Below are 16221 nucleotides of genomic sequence, written 5' to 3'. Positions count from 1 at the left end.
GCCTTAATGAGGCTATGAAGAACTTGGAAGCCTCATTCATTGCTGGTGGAAATGTAAAACGGTGCAGTTGCTGTGGAAAATAGTTTGAAAGTTTCTCAATACATTAAACAAAGTTATCATGTGATCCAGCAATTCTGCTCCTAGGTATACACCCAAAAGAATTGAAAATAGGGGCTTAGGCCGGGCACAGTGGCTCACACCTCTAATCCCAGCTCTTTGGGAGGCGGAGGCAGGCAGATCACTTGAGGTCAGGAGTTCAAGACCAGCCTGGCCAACATAATGAAACACCGTCTCTGCTAAAAACACAAAAAAATTAGCCAGGCATGGTGGCACGTGTCTCTAATCCCAGCTACTTGGGAGGTTGAAGCAGGAGAATCAGTTGAACCCAGGAGGTGGAGGTTGCAGTGAGCCGAGATTGCGCCACTGCACTCCAACCTGGGCAACAGAGCGAAACTCAGGCCAAGGAAGGAAGGAAGGAAGGAAGGAAGGAAGGAAGGAAGGAAGGAAGGAAGGAAGGAAGGAAGGAAAGAAAGAAAGAAAGAAAGAAAGAAAATAGGGGCTCAAACAAAAATCTTTAGTGAATGTTCATAGCGACACTATTCATAATAGCCAAAAAGAAATAAGCCAAATGTTTGACTGATGAATGCATAAGTAAAACATGGCATATTGATACAAAGGAATATCATTTGGCCATAAAAAGTAATGAAGTATTATATATGCCACAACATAGAAGAATCTTGAAAACACTATGCTAAGTAAAATAAACCAGTCACAAAAGATCACGTATTATATGATTGCACTTACATGAAATGTTAAGAATAGGCAAACCTGTAGGGACAGAAAGTAGATTAGTGATTGTCAAGGGCTAAGGGAGGTAGGTGGGAGTCAGGGATGATAGCTAAAGTGTACAGGGTTTCTTATTTTTTCTTTTTTTTCCCTTGAGACAGGGTCTCCTTCTGTCACCCAGGATGGAGTTCAGTGGAGTGATCATGGCTCACCACAGCCTCAACTTCCTGGGCTCAGATGATCCTCCCACCTCAGCCTCCTGAGTAGCTAGGACTATAGGCTCATGCCATCTAAACAGGTCTTCCCCCCCCCCCCCCAGAGATGAGATCTCACTTTGCTCCCCAGGCTATCCTGGGCTCAAGTGATCCACCCGCCTCTGCTTCCCAAAGTGCTGGGATTACAGGTGTGAGCCACCGCACCTGGTCCCAGGATTTCTTTTTAAGGTGATGACTATGTTCTACAATCGACTCTGGTGAGAGTTTGGTTGCACGTATCTGTGAATGTAATAAAATCTATTGCATTGTATGCTTTAAATAGGCAAATTGTATGGTATGTGAATTATATCTCATTAAAACTTTTTTTAAAAGAGAACAGCACAGAGAAGACAGTCAAACTTGACTCTCTAGAGGAAATAAAAGTTGCAACAAGATTTCTGTAGGTGAACCTACAGAGGGATCTTCTTGTCTTCTTAAAAACAAACTATAAAACAAAAAAATTTTGAAAGAAAAAAAGTAAGCAAACAAAAAAATTAAAAATTAAAAAGAGAATAGCCAGGAAAACTCTTGGACAAAAAGTAATGAGGGTGGGTGACATCAACATCATTAGTCATCAGGGAAATACGAATTCCTCTACCAGGAATAGAGAGGTAAGAAACAAGAATAAAGGGCCAGGTGTGGTAATCCCAGTGCTTTGGGAGGCTGAGGCAGGCGGATCATGAGGTCAGGAGTTCGAGACCAACCTGGCCAACATGGTGAAACCCCGTCTGTACTAAAAATATAAAAACTATCCAGGTGTGGTTGTGAATGTGTGTAATCCCAGCTACTCAGGAGGCTGAGGCAGGAGAATTGCTTGCTTGAACCCGGGAGGCAGAGGTTGCAGTGAGCTGAGATCACACCACTGCACCCCAGCCTGGCAACAGAGCGAGATTCTATCTCAAAAAATAATAATAATAATACAGACAAGAGGCCTTGTGTAGTGGCTCACACCTGTAATCCCGGCACACTTTGGGAGGCTGAAGCAGGTGGATCACTTGAGCCCAGGAGTTCAAGACCAGCCTGGGCAACATGGCAAACCCCTGTCTCTATAAAAACTATAAAAATTAGCTGGGCATGATGGTGCACAGCCTGTAGTTCCAGCTACTCAGGAGGCTGAGGCAGGAGAATTCTTAGCCCAGGAGGTGGAGGTTGCAGTGAGCCGAGATCGCGCCACTGCACTCCAGCCCGGATAACAGAGCCAGACCCTTTCCCATGTGAAAGAAAGAAAGAAGAAGGAAAGAAAGGAAGAAAGGAAGAAGGAGGAAGGAAGGAAGGAAGGAAGGAAGGAAGGAAGGAAGGAAGGAAGGAAGGAAGGAAAGAAGGAAGGAAGGAAGGAAAGGAAAAGAAAGAAGCAGAAGCAGAAGAAGGAGGAGGAGCAGGAGGAGGAGGAAGGGTGGGAGCGGGGAGGAAGGAAGGAAGGGAGAAAGTCAGAAATAGACCCAAATATATATGGGAATTTGGCATTTGATAAAAGTAACATTTCAAATTAGTGACATTCGAAAATGTCATTTGGGTCCTCTGTCTTTTGGGAGAAAAAAATAAGGCTGTACTTTACCTTTTTATACCAAAATATAATAAATTCCAGATAGAATAGAGATTTAAATGCAAAATGAAACCACGTAATTCTAGAAAAAATCTTGGGTAGCTGTTCTTATAATATTAAACAGAAGACGGTCTTCTAAACATGAAACAGAACAAAGAAATCGTAAAGAAAAGATTGACATGGCCAGGCGCAGTGGCTCACACCTGTAATCCCAGTACTCTGGGAAGCCAAGGAGAGTGGATCACTTGAGCCCAAGAGTTCCAGATCAGCCTGGGCAACATGGGGAGACCCTGTCTCTACAAAAAATACAAAAATTAGCCGAGGATGCTGGCACTCGCCTGTAGTTTCAGCTACTCGGGAGGCTGAGGCAGGAGGATCGCTTAAGCCAGAGAGTTTGAGGCTGCAGTGAGCTATGATCATACCACTGCACTCCAGCCTGAGTAATAGAGTGAGACCCTGTCTCAATTAATTCATTAATTAAAAGTTTGACAAATTTGAACTACATGAAAATTAAAACCCTTATATGGCTATGTATATGTATACACACATATGTATATATACACATATGTATATATACACATGTACATACATAAAAATATGTATATGTAAAAGATAAAAGACAAGCCAATAGGAAAAATAATTGGGATAAGATGTAAAAGAGAAATGGCCAATAAAGATAAAAAGATCCTTAACCATACAAAGTCTAAAATACAAACTGAAACAAGGGACTATTACTATCTTTGACATGTTCAAAACAAGCAAGCAAGAGTCATCTTGTAGGGTCTTTTAGACCAAGAGTGTGATAGGACACAGTAGTAGGGTTTTTGTTTGTTTGTTTGTTTTGTTTTCTGAGATGGAGTCTCGCTCCAGTCACCCAGGCTGGAGTGCAGTGGCGCTATCTCGGCTCACTGCAAGCTCCACCTCCCAGGTTCACACCATTCTCCTGCCTCAGCCTCCCGAGTAGCTGCGACTATAGGCACCCGCCACCACGCCCGGCTAATTTTTTGTATTTTTAGTAGAGATGGGGTTTCACAGTGTTAGCCAGGATGGTCTCGATCTTCTGACCTCGTGATCCGTCCGCTTTGGAGAATGAGATAATGCAATTTCTGTTTCACTGTTGTTATTGTGTTAGAGATGGGATTTCACTCTGTCATTCAGGTAGGAGTGCAGTGGAATCTTCTCAGCTCACTTGCAGCCTCAAACTCCTGGGCTCAAGTAATCCTCCTGTCTCAGCCTCCTGGGTAGCTAGGACTACAGGTGCACACCACCACACCCAGCTAATTTTCTTATTTATTGTAGAAATTGTGTCTTGTTATGTTGCCCAAGTTGATCTTGAATTCCTGGCCTCAAGCAATCCTCCTGCCCCAGCCTCTCAAAGTGTTGGGATTTGGGGCGTGAGTCACGGTGCCTGGCTCCAATTTCTGTTTTAATAGCATCACAAGAATCACACTGGCTGCTGTATGTAGACTTCACTGGGCAAGATGAAAGCTGGGAGACTATTGCAATAATTAAGGTGAAAGATGATGGTGGATTGGACGAGGGTGCCAGCAGTGGAGTGGTGAGAAATGGCCAAATATGGATCCTATTTTGAAAGAACAGCCCGCAAGATTTGTTTATATATGGAATGTAGGCTGTGAGAGAAAGAAATCAAGGATGACTCCAAGATTTTGGTCCTAAACAACTGGAAGTTGCCATTTGCTAAGATGGTGAAGAGAGCAGAAGGAGCACATTTCAAGGGAAGAGTTTTTTAAAAATCCTTGAGCTCCCTGTTACACATTCCAATAAAGATATGAAGTAGATTATTGTATATAGGAGTATCGGCTTCAAGAGAGAAGTTGGAACAAGAGCTATATATTTTGTAAGTTGTGTTTTTGTTTTCATTTGTCTCAAAGTATTTTCTAATTTCCTTATAACTTCTTCATTGATTGTTGTTTAAGAGTGTGTTGTTTAATTTCTACATATTTGTGGATTTTATACTTCTCCTTCTTTTGTTGATTTCTAATTGCATTCTATTGCAGAAAAGATACATTGTATGATCTCAGTATTTTTAAATACATTGAGACTTATTTTGTGGTTTAACATATGTATTATTCTGGAGAATGTTCCATGTGCACTTGAGAAGAATGTATGTTCTGCTGTTGTTGGATAGCCTGTTTTATGTATTTTATATATGTCTGTTAGTTCTAGTAGGTTTGTAGTGTTGCTCAAGCTCCCTATTTACTTATTGATTATTTTGTCTAGATGTTCTATTCAATTTCGAAAGTGGGGCATTGAGGTCTCTAACCATTATTGTAGAGCTGTCTCTTTCTCCCTTCAATACTGCCAATATTTGCTTCATAGATTTTGGGGCTCTGTTGTTTGGTGCACATATGTTTATAATTGTCATCTCTTCTTGGTGAATTGACAAGGCTATATACATGTGGGCGTTATCATTGTATAGTTGGTATTAAAACTATGGGACTGGACAAGATCACCTGGGATGTCAGTGAAGAGAGAAGTCCTAGGATTAAGTACTGATGACCCTCCAACATCAAAAAGTTGGGAAGAGGAGAAGGAGTTGCCCAAGGAGCCTGAGAAAAAATGGCCAGTGACAGGAGGAAAATCAGGTGTGTGGTTTTTCAGCTCAGTAAAGAACACCAGTGCCTGGTAATAAAAGTCAATACAAAATCCATAACTTGTAGTTTATGGCTCAAATATGAACAATTATGGTAATTTCTGGGATCATGTGTATGATGTGGTTTTCCAAATGAGGACTGAAAACATCCATCTCCCTTTCACTTACTAATGCCAAGCTGGGTGCTACAGGGCAGTGGTGGCGTTGGTTCCATTAAGAGTTGCATTCTCTGTAGGGCTGTACTCAGTAAAAGACTGATATGTTTTCTCTTCAGAGCTCTCCAGGAAAGCTAGAATTTTGCATCAAGACTGGTATAAACCAGAACCCAGTGGGGCATACTGTCCAGAGTGCCTCAAGGCCTAATAGGATGGCAACACAAAAAAAAACTGGCCATATCCCAGTAGTACCAAGTCATAATTCTTCTAGATCTTCAGAACTTTGCCCATCTGGAAAGGAAAGGAATCCCTGAACTAAAACAAACTGGTTTTTTACGAAGAAGACTGGAGAATCAGGTTTGCAAAAAGCATGAACTAGGACAGTTTTGGGGGAGCTTGACAGCAGGAGTCGTCACAGGAACAGTGCAAGAATGACCTGGCTGACCCAGCAATTCCCTCTTAGGTATATAGAAAGAAATAAAAACATATAGTCACACAAAAACTTGTACACGGATGTTTACAGCAGCATTATTCATAACAGCCAACAGTGGAAATAACTAACAGCTTCCTCGGGTCTTTTTTATAAGGGCAAAAGTCTCATTCACGAGCACTCCACCTTCACAACCTAATTACCTCCCCAAAGCTCCACCTCCTGATAACACCACATTGGGGATTAGACTTCAACATATGAGTTTTGCTGAGGGAACATTAACATTCAGACCACAGCAGATGCATTCCAGGTGAGGTGCCTATTAGACATCTAAATTGGGTTTAAGAACACCTCCAAGGCCGGCCAGGCACGGTGGTTCATACCTGTAAACCTAGCACTTTGGGAGGCCGAGGCAGGCAGATCACAAGGTCAGGAGTTTGAGACCAACCTGGCCAATGTGGTGAAACTCCATCTCTACTAAAGATACAAAAAATTAGCCAGGCGTGGTGGTGCACACCTGTAATCCCAGCTACTCGGGAGGCTGAAGCAGGAGAATCACTTGAACCCGGGAGGCGGAGGTTGCAGTGAGCTGAGATCACACCGCTAAACTCCAGCCTGGGCGACAGAGCGAGACTCTGTCTCAACAACAACAACAAAAAACCACCCCCAAACATTATCCCTTCCCTTCCCTTCCCTTCCCTTGCCCTCTCTCTTCCCCTGTCTATTCTCCACAGGGCAGCCTGACAGCTTTCTAAAGAAGTGAAATCATTTCACAATGGCCAGTGGTTCTTAAGTTAGGAAACTTTTGGGTTCCAGAGGCAGAAACCAACCTCAACCTAGATTAAAGAAAGGAGAGCACGGATGAGCTCAAGTCAAAGGGAATTCTAGGGGAATGGACCTCAGGCGCAGCTAGATCCAGGTGTTCAAACAACACCATCAGGTTGCTGTCTCACTTTCTTTCTCCATTGGCTGTGCTTTTCTCATCTTCAGACAGACTCTCCACCTGCCTATAAAGATGGTACCCAACATCTCCAGGCGAAACTGGTCCTCAGTTCCTTGGATCTCAGAGAGTAAGAAGTGTCTCTCTCTCTCCCTCAGGATCGAAAGAGTCCCTGAAAAGGAACTCACATACCCACCTCTAAATCCATCACTGAAGGGCTAGCTGGGGTCTTACACTGACCCTTGTGGTGGGGGAGGTGAAGTCTCCTTTTTCGCATCCTGTTTACCAATCCTCATTCCTATTGGAACCACTGTTGCCCCTTCTTTTTTTGTGCATCTTCCAGAGTTGTTCATACATATGCAAGAAAATATAAAAGGAGGCTGGGCACAATGACTCACTCCTGTAATCCCAACACTTTGGGAGGCTGAGGCGCACAGAACACTTTTGGTCAGGAGTTCGAGACCAGCATGGCCAACACGGCAAAACCCTGCCTCTACTAAAAATACAAAAATTAGCCAGGCGTGTGTGGAGGAAAAGTTAAATATTGCATTTGAACTCAGTTGAAAGTGGACACAAACAATGGCCGCCAAGTCCCAGAACAGGTTGTATGAGCCCCTTGATGCATTCATCCAGCGCTGTTTCGGAAAAATCTCTATTTCAATCTAATCTTACATGTTAGTTATCGAAAAACAACAGACAATCGCAAAAACAAGTTGATCTTTCTGCGTTCCTTGAGTCCAGTTGCGAAGGGCCCTCGTGACTGGGCCTCATGCCAAACAGCTCGTTACAAAAAGAGATAGGGTCCCAGACTGCACCGAAGCTTCTTGAGACCTCTACTTGTCTGTGCATAGACGGGTGGCCAACACTGGAGCCCAGGCTGTTGCTTCCCGGTCTGGTGATGAATCCTCCATAGTCTGGTGAGTGTAAATACATGTATCTTTTCCCTTCTCTTCTTCCCATTGCAATTTGCTTATTATATCAATTTGCTTATTATATCATTTGCTTATAATATCTGCATTGCCATTCATGTGGGGTAAAGGTTGTTTACCCTTAAAGGTACTGTGTGTGTCTTTTCTTTTCCCTTTGTGCGTTTCCCGCACAGAACAGCGTGGTGGCAGGCACCTGTAATCCCAGTTACTCGGGAGACTGAGACACTTGAACCTGGAGGGCAGACGTTGCAGTGAGCTGACATCACACCACTGCACTCCAGCCTGGCCACAGAGCAAGATTCCATCAAAAAGAAAAAGAAAAAAGAAGAAAGAAAAAAAAAAGAAAAAAGAAAAGGAAAACAGAAAATAAAAGATATAGGGATGCTTCCTAAGAAAAAGGAATCTTTTCCAAAAGTCTCTCCCAAAAGACCTTCCCTTGCCCCTCATTTGCGGAGGTTTCCTTACACGCTCATGTAAAAAGCAATCATGAGCAAGAAAAATGTGCAACACGAGAATCACCTGGTATGTTTAAAAAATACGAGATATGGGAGCCCAATCTCAGACCAATTAAAGCAGAGGGTGAGTCAAAGGGTTCAGAGACAGTGACAATTAGCAGCAAGACCGAAAACTAAAACCAGGTCATCCCCTGCGGAAAAAGAAAAAGGGCGGGGAAAGAAGCGGAGTGGAAGAGAAGAACAAAACGCGTGGGGAAAGGGAGGAGGAGTGAGAGGATAGAAAGGAGAAAAAGCAACTATGTCGCCATCCTCTGGTGGACATAAAGGGCAGGTCCTCAACTCTGTTCTTTCTCCTTATTCATTTAAGAAACATGTAGGGAAGGGGAATGTGCTGGATGCTGAGATTAGAGCAATGGACAAAAGAGACAGAGTCCCAGACCCATAGAACTGAGTCCGATGGAGGAGGTAGACATTAAATACATTCAGTCATTTATTTATTCAACAAAGATTTACCAAGCACCTACTCTATGCCAGGCACCATCTTAAGAGCTGTGATATGAGCCTGGTGTGGTGGCTCACACCTGTAGTCCCAGCACTTTGGGAGGCCAAAGAGGGAGGATTGCTTGAGGCCAGGAGTTCAAGGCCAGTCTGGGTAACATAGCAAGACCTCATCTCTACAAAAAATGTTTAAAAATTAGCCGGGCATGGTGGTGTGCACCTGTAGTCCCGGCTACTTGGGAGGCTAAAGTGGGAGGATCACTTGAGCCCAGGAGGTCAAGGCTGCAGTGAACTATGATCATGCTACTGTACTCCAGCCTGGGTTACAGAGAGAAACCCTGTCTCTTAAAAAATAATATATAGATAGATAGATACAATAGTTTGCATTAGAAACAAAACCAATTATCAACATTCCACAATGTTATGGTGACTATACGGTTTTCATGAACTGGCATTTGTTAGTTCTTTGGAAAGAAAGAAATATTCACTCCAAGAATCTCCTCCAAAAGTACTCAGTGTCTCTAACCCTGGCACAAAACACATGGCAATTACCTCAACAACAGCAAAAAAAAAAATATTAAACTTGAAGTTATTTTGCAATGGATATGCTACTATTTGTGAATTTGTTAGTATAAGACAGGGATCAGCCCACATTTTCTGCAAAGGGACAGATAGTAAATATTTTAAGCTTGCAGGCTGTATGGTCTGTATTACATCCACTCAGCTCTGCTTTGCAGGGCGAAAGTAACATAGACAATATGCAAAGGAATGGGAGTTCCAACACAACTTTATTTACAGACCCTGAAATCTGAATTTCATATAATTCTCACGTGTCACAAAATATCACTCTCCTTTTGTTTTTTTCTGATCATTAAAAAATGCAAACACTATCTTAGCCCACAGACCACACAAAAACAGGCAGCAGGCACGGTTTGGCAGGCAGGCCACCCTTGGCTGACTCCTGGCAAGACAGACGTTACTTGAGATTAAGGCATGAATTTCCCAATGTGCCTTGACAGGGAAACTGAAGAGACACCTAGAAACCTTTGATATCAATAAGGGATCATTCCAGGTATGACAGGTACAATTTTATTCTACAGAGATAGGGATGGAATTTATCCTTTTTTGGGGGGGGAGGGAGGACTACAAATTGAGTTGTATTGATTCTAAATGGTATTTGAGGATAAAAAAAGATGTTTCCAGCCAAACATGGTGGCTCACAGCTGTAATCCCAGCACTTTGGGAGGTCAAGTGGACAGATCACCTGAGGTCAGGAGTTCGAGACCAGCCTGGCCAACATGGTGAAACCCCATCTGTACGAAAAACACAATGCTGCCAGGCATAGTGGCACATGCCTGTAATCCCAATACTGGGGAGGGTGAGGCAGGAGAATCACTTGAACCTGGGAGGTGGAGGTTTCAGCGAGTGGAGATTCCTACCACTGCACTCCAGCCTGACCAACAGAGCAAGACTCCGTTTCACACCAAAAAGAAAAGAAAGAAAGAAAGAAAAGATGTTTCCATGTTGTACATAATTGTTGTATTAATTATCTGTAATTGGCTGGGAGTGGTGGCTCAAGCCTGTAATCCCAGCACTTTGGGAGGCTGAGGCAGGCAGATTAGTTGAGGTCAGGAGTTAGAGACCAGCCTGGCAACATGGTGAACTCTCATCTCTACTAAAAATACAAAAATTAGCTGGGCGTGGTGGTGTGCACCTGTAATCCCAGCTATATAGGAGGCTGAAGCACGAGATTTGTTTAAATCCAGGAGGCAGAGGTTGCAGTGAGCCAAGATCATGCCACTGCACTGCAGCCTGGGCAACAGAGAGTCTGTCTCAAAAATAAAAATTTAAAAAAATTGCCTGTAATTAATAGGGTGTTGGTCCACATATCATGTAGCCTTGGACAATTCACTAAATCTCTCTGAACTTTAGTTTCCTTAACGGTATTGTAAATGGAGGGGGAAAATAATAGCTGGTACCTAAGAATGTGTTCAGGAGTAAATGACATAAATGCCCGTGATTGGCTTATCACAACATCTGGTACACAGCATGCACTTAAATAACGAAAGCTGTTACTATGGCTGTTGTTTGATACCACTCTGCGTTGCCTTTTTTTTTTTTTTTTTTTTTTTGAGACAGAGTCTTGCTCTGTTGCCCAGGCTGGAGTGCAATGGCATGATCTCAACTCACTGCAACCTCCATCTCCCGGGTTCAAGCAATTCTCCTGCCTCAGCCTCCTGAGTAGCCAGGACTACAGGCATGCACCACCACATCCCGCTAATTTTTGTATTTTTAGTAGAGACGGGGTTTCACCATGTTAGCCAGGCTGATTTCTAACTCCTGACCTCAAGTGATCTGCCTGCCTTGCCTCCTAAGGTGCTGGGATTACAGGTGTGAGCCACTTCGCCCAGCCTGCATTGCTTTTCAATAGCAACCATCATGAAATATCAAACTGGAGAAGATATAGGAGTTAACACATGTCAACAGTTTTGTACTTTAACCACTAATAAAATTTATTAAAGATTGTTAAAAATCATTCTCTTTTAGATTTCTTGTTTTATTTGAACATCAGGTGCGCAGAATTGGATTATTCATAATAATGAATACCCTTGGCTCAAGGCATACTCTTCTCAGTGTTTTGTGTATGGCCTGCCTTTACGTTGTTAGTTAGCAGTTTTTAATAAGGTATTCAGCATCCACAAAACCACTCACCCAAAACAAAAGCCAGGAACTTGGCAGTAGCCAACCTCTAACCACGTGGTTCCCCCAAGTAGGGAGCCATCATCCTGAATCCCATATTCATCATTCGCTTGCTTTCCTATTTATGTTTAGTTCATTTTATATGTATTCCTTAGAAGTGCATGTTTTAGACCAGACATGGTGGCTTACACTTGTAATCCCAGCACTTTGGGAGGCTGAAGCAGGAAGATCCCTTAAGGTCAAGGGGTTCAAGAATAGCCCAGGCAACATAATGAGACCCCATTCATACAAAAAAAAAAAAATCTAAAATTGACCAGGCATGGTGGCATACCTGTGGTTCCAATGACTAGAGAAGCCGAGGTGAAACGATTGTTTGAGCTCTTGAGACCAGGAGTTTAAGGTTACAGTGAGCTATGTTCATATCACTGCACTCCAGCCTGGGCGACAGAGTGAGACCGTCAAAAAAAAAAAAAAAAAAAGCACATTTTTATCTTGATTGCTTTTTTATTTTATTTGTTTGTTTGTTTGTTTGTTTGTTTTTTAAAGACAGAGTCTGGCTCTGTCGCTTGAGTGTAGTGGCACGATCTTGGCTCACTGCAGCCCTGCCTCCCAGGTTCAAGCGATTCTGCAGCCTCAGCCTCTCAAGTAACTGGAATTACAAGCATGAGCCACCACGCCCAGCTCATTTTTGTATTTTTAGTAGAGACAGGGCTTCACCATGTTGGCCAGGCTGGTTTCGAACTCCTGACCTCAAGTGATCCACCCACCTTGGCCTCCCAAAGTGCTGGGATTACAGGCCTGAGCCACCGCACCTGACCTCTTTGTATTATTTTTTATTGTTGTTATTTGTTATGAGTTTTTTCCCCAAATATTTTCAATCCAAGGTTGGTTGAAACCACAGATACAGAACCCACAGATAGGGAGAGTGGCCGTATTCAACTTGAAGAGACAATGCCCAACTGTTTTCCAAAGTATTTACATGATTTTACACTTCCACTAGCAATGTATATGCATGCCTTCTATATATTTCTCATCCAAATGCTGGGGATTTGTTGAAGGAAATGAAATACATTACAAAGAAGGTATTTTAGTATAAGGATCAGAGGAATTTCATGGAAACCTAGAGCAAGAAGTTCAGCTAACCAGCCACCTGGTACTCTGGCTCTCTCTTGTTCTGTCTCTCTCTCTCTCTCTCTCTCTCTCCCTCTCTCTCTCTCTCTCTCCCTCCTTCTCTGTCTTTCGGCGCAGATCATCTCCCTCTCTGCTTCTCTCTTTCTGGGTATTTCTCTTTTTTCTCTGTAAGTCAGTGTCCTCTAAAAGGCTCCCAGAGTCTGTCTCCTCCATAACTTGGACTTGCCCTTGACTTTGGGGCTCGGTGCAGTGGTTCATGCCTGTGATCCCAGTACTTTGGGAAGCCGAGGCAGGAGAATCCCTTGAGGCTAGGAGTTTGAGAACAGCTTGGGCGACAGTAAGATCCCATCTCTAAAAAAACAAAATAGAGTTGCCTTTGACTTTGGGCTCCCCAATGTCAACTCTGACCCAGATCCTACAGTACCTTAAAACTCCAGGGTTCCCAAACCCTCCCGCCGTCAATTCAGATTTTAAAGAGAATATATCTACTTGGCTTAGCTGGGGTCAAGTGTCCACGCCTGGTCCAATCAGCGGAGTCCAGGAGTTCAAGACCAGCCTGGCCAAAATAGCAAAACCCTGTCTCTACTAAAAATACAAAAAATTAGCTGGATGTGGTGGCCCACGCCTATAATCCCAACTAGTCAGGAGGCTAATGCACGAGAATCACTTGAACCCAGGAAGCAAAGGTTGCAGTGAGACGAGATTGCACCAATGCACTCCAGCCTGGGTGATAGAGAAAGACTCTGTCTCAAAAATAAATAAGTAAACAAATACATACATACATACATACATACGTACATACATACATAAAACGAAGCATCTAATTCGACTTCAGCCTTAAGAGAAACACAAACTAAAATTACACGGAGATACCATTTTTAATTTTTGAGAATAGGAAAAAAATTCTGAAGTTGGAAAAATACACTGGTAGTGAGACTCTCAGGACCTAGGCACTCCCATTTCAGTTTCTCCCTGTAGAGGGATGTGTTCATTGGTATAACTCCTGCAGAGGTCACGTGGATGCTATCCATTAAAATCTCAAATATATTATATGGACTCCTAGACTCAGCAATCCAACTTCTAAGAATTCACCCTACAGAAACACTTGCATGTTTGTAAAATGACGTGTGCACAGGGTTATTTGATGCAACGTTGGTTTTTTACCTAGCCAAAAAAAAAAAAAAAAGAAAAAAATGCAACAGAAACCATCCAAGTGTCCATCAGGTTAAAGTACAGTACCATGAAACACAATGAAGCTGTAAGAAAGAGGGAGGGAGAGAGAAGGAAGAAAGGAAGGAAGGAAGGAAGGAAGGAAGGAAGGAAGGAAGGAAGGAAGGAAGGAAGGAAGGAAGGAAGGAAGGAAAGAAGGAAGGAAGGAAGGAAGGAAGGAAGGAAGGAAGGAAGGAAGGAAGGAAGAAGGGAGGGAGGGAGGGAGGGAGGGAAAGAAAGGCAGGAAAGAAGGAAGGGAGAAACCTTTCTACAAACTCATAAAGGAAGATCTCCGAGACATATCACATGAAAAAAGCTAGTTGTAGAACAATATGCATGATTGTGAATAATATGCTATCTTTTCTGTTAAAAATACAACAGAATGTGGCCAGGTGCGGTGGCTCACACCTGTATTCCCAGCACTTTGGGAGGCCAGGGAAGGTGGATCACTTGAGGTCAGGAGTTCAAGACTAGCCTGGCCAACATGGTGAAACCCCATCTCTACTAAAAATACAAAAATTAGTTGGGCCTGATGGTGCACACTTGTAATCCCAGCTACTCGGGAGGCTGAGGCAGGAGAATCGCTTGAGCATGGGAGGTAAAGGCTGCAGTTACCCGGGATCACACCACTGCACTCCAGCCTGGGTGACACAGTGAGACTCCATGTCAAAAAAAAAAAAAGGCCGGGTGCAGTGGCTCACGCCTGTAATCCCAGCACTTTGGGAGGCCAAGGCGGGCGGATCACGAGGTCAGGAGATCGAGACCATCCTGGTTAACATGGTGAAACCCCGTCTCTACTAAAAATAAAAAAAATTAGCCGGGCGTGGTGGCGGGCGCCTGTAGTCCCAGCTACTCGGGAGGCTGAGGCAGGAAAATGGCGTGAACTGGGGAGGCGGAGCTTGCAGTGAGCTGAGATCGCGCCACTGCACTCCAGCCTGGGTGACTGAGTGAGATTCAGTCTCAAAAAAAAACAAAAAAAACAAAACAAAAAAAAAAACAGGAGAATACAAGAAGAGAATACCAAGAAAGTGCATATCTATATATACATACATATGTGTATATATTTGCATAAATACATCCAGAAGATGCCTAAGAAACTTATTCCGGAATGTGGGAGGGCATGGTGCATTTATATGAATAGGGAGCAACAGTTAAAGGGTTTACACTTTATACGTTTTCATATGGTTAGCTTTGAAACCATGTGAATGTATTACTTAAAAATTAAATTAGGCTGGGTGCGGTGGCTCACGCCTGTAATCCCAGCACTTTGGGAGGTCGAGGCAGGTGAATCACGAGGTCAGGAGATGGAGACCATCCTGCAACATGGGGAAACCTCATCTCTACTAAAAATACAAAAATTTGCTGGGCGTAGTGGCAGGTGCCTGTAGTCCCAGCTACTCGGGAGGCTGAGGAGGGAGAATCGCTTGAACCCTGGAGGCAGAGAGCTTGCAGTGAGCCGAGATTGCGCCACTGCACTCCAGCCTGGCAACAGAGCGAGACTCCTTCAAAAAAAAAAAGTTAATTAACTAAATTTTTAAAAATTAATCCAATGTAAAAGAAAAAAAACTAGCATCCAGGACATAAAGACAAATCTCTATATGCTGGGTGTGGTGGCATATATATATATATATGTGTGTGTCGAAACTTCTCAAATCATGCTCTTTTATATGTGCAATTCATTGTCAATTATGCCTCAATAAAGCATTTTAAGAGTTAATTTTATTTTTTCATTTTTAATTTCAATTTTGTTTTGTTTTATAACATAACAAATAGGACCAGAATTATGCATACAACTTATAAATAATTATATATATTTGTGTATATATATATATATGAGGGTGCAGGTTCAAAATTTTCTCACTGAAAAAGGCTTATAGTCACAAATGCGTGGCAACTACTGGTTGAAGCCAGTTTCAAACCCAAATACAGAAGCTAAGCCCACATGTTTAACTGCTACACTCTACTGCCCCCTGCTGGAAGCAGGTTTTGCATTGGGCCTTTAATTGACTCCTCTGGGTTAATGTCACAAATTTAATGAGGAAAGATTTTCCAAAGATCTACTTAGAACCAAACCCTTCTAAACCACACACACACACACACACACACACACACACACACACACACACACACACAGCAGGAAGCAGCCCCAGATCTTTCTGCCACACCAGCCTCGAGAGAGAAGAGAGCAACCTTTCAAAGTTGTGAAAGAGAAAAAACAAAAACGAAACTATCAGGCCAGAGTCCAAACTTTCCCTAACACCTTGAATGCCCCCTCAGGAGGCCATGGATGGAAACGGGTCTTCCCTAGAGGCCAAGATTCCCCCTCACCCTTTCTCCAGGTAACTAAGAGACTTAACACCAAGCCTCTGGCCAGGAATGGTGGCTAATGCCTGTAATCCCAGCATTTGGGGAGGCCGAGGTGGGAGGATTGCTTGAGCCCAGGAGTTCAAGATCAGCCTGGGCAACATAGTGAGACCCTGCCTCTACCAAAAAATAACACAAAAATTAGCCAAGCCTGATGGTGTGCACCTGTAGTCTCGGCTACTTGGGAGGCTGAAGCGGGAGTATGGTTTGAGC

Source organism: Macaca fascicularis, chromosome 20 (assembly GCF_037993035.2).
Source record: "Macaca fascicularis isolate 582-1 chromosome 20, T2T-MFA8v1.1".
NCBI classification, from domain to species: Eukaryota; Metazoa; Chordata; class Mammalia; order Primates; family Cercopithecidae; genus Macaca; species Macaca fascicularis.
Note: the sequence above shows the minus strand (reverse complement) of the source record.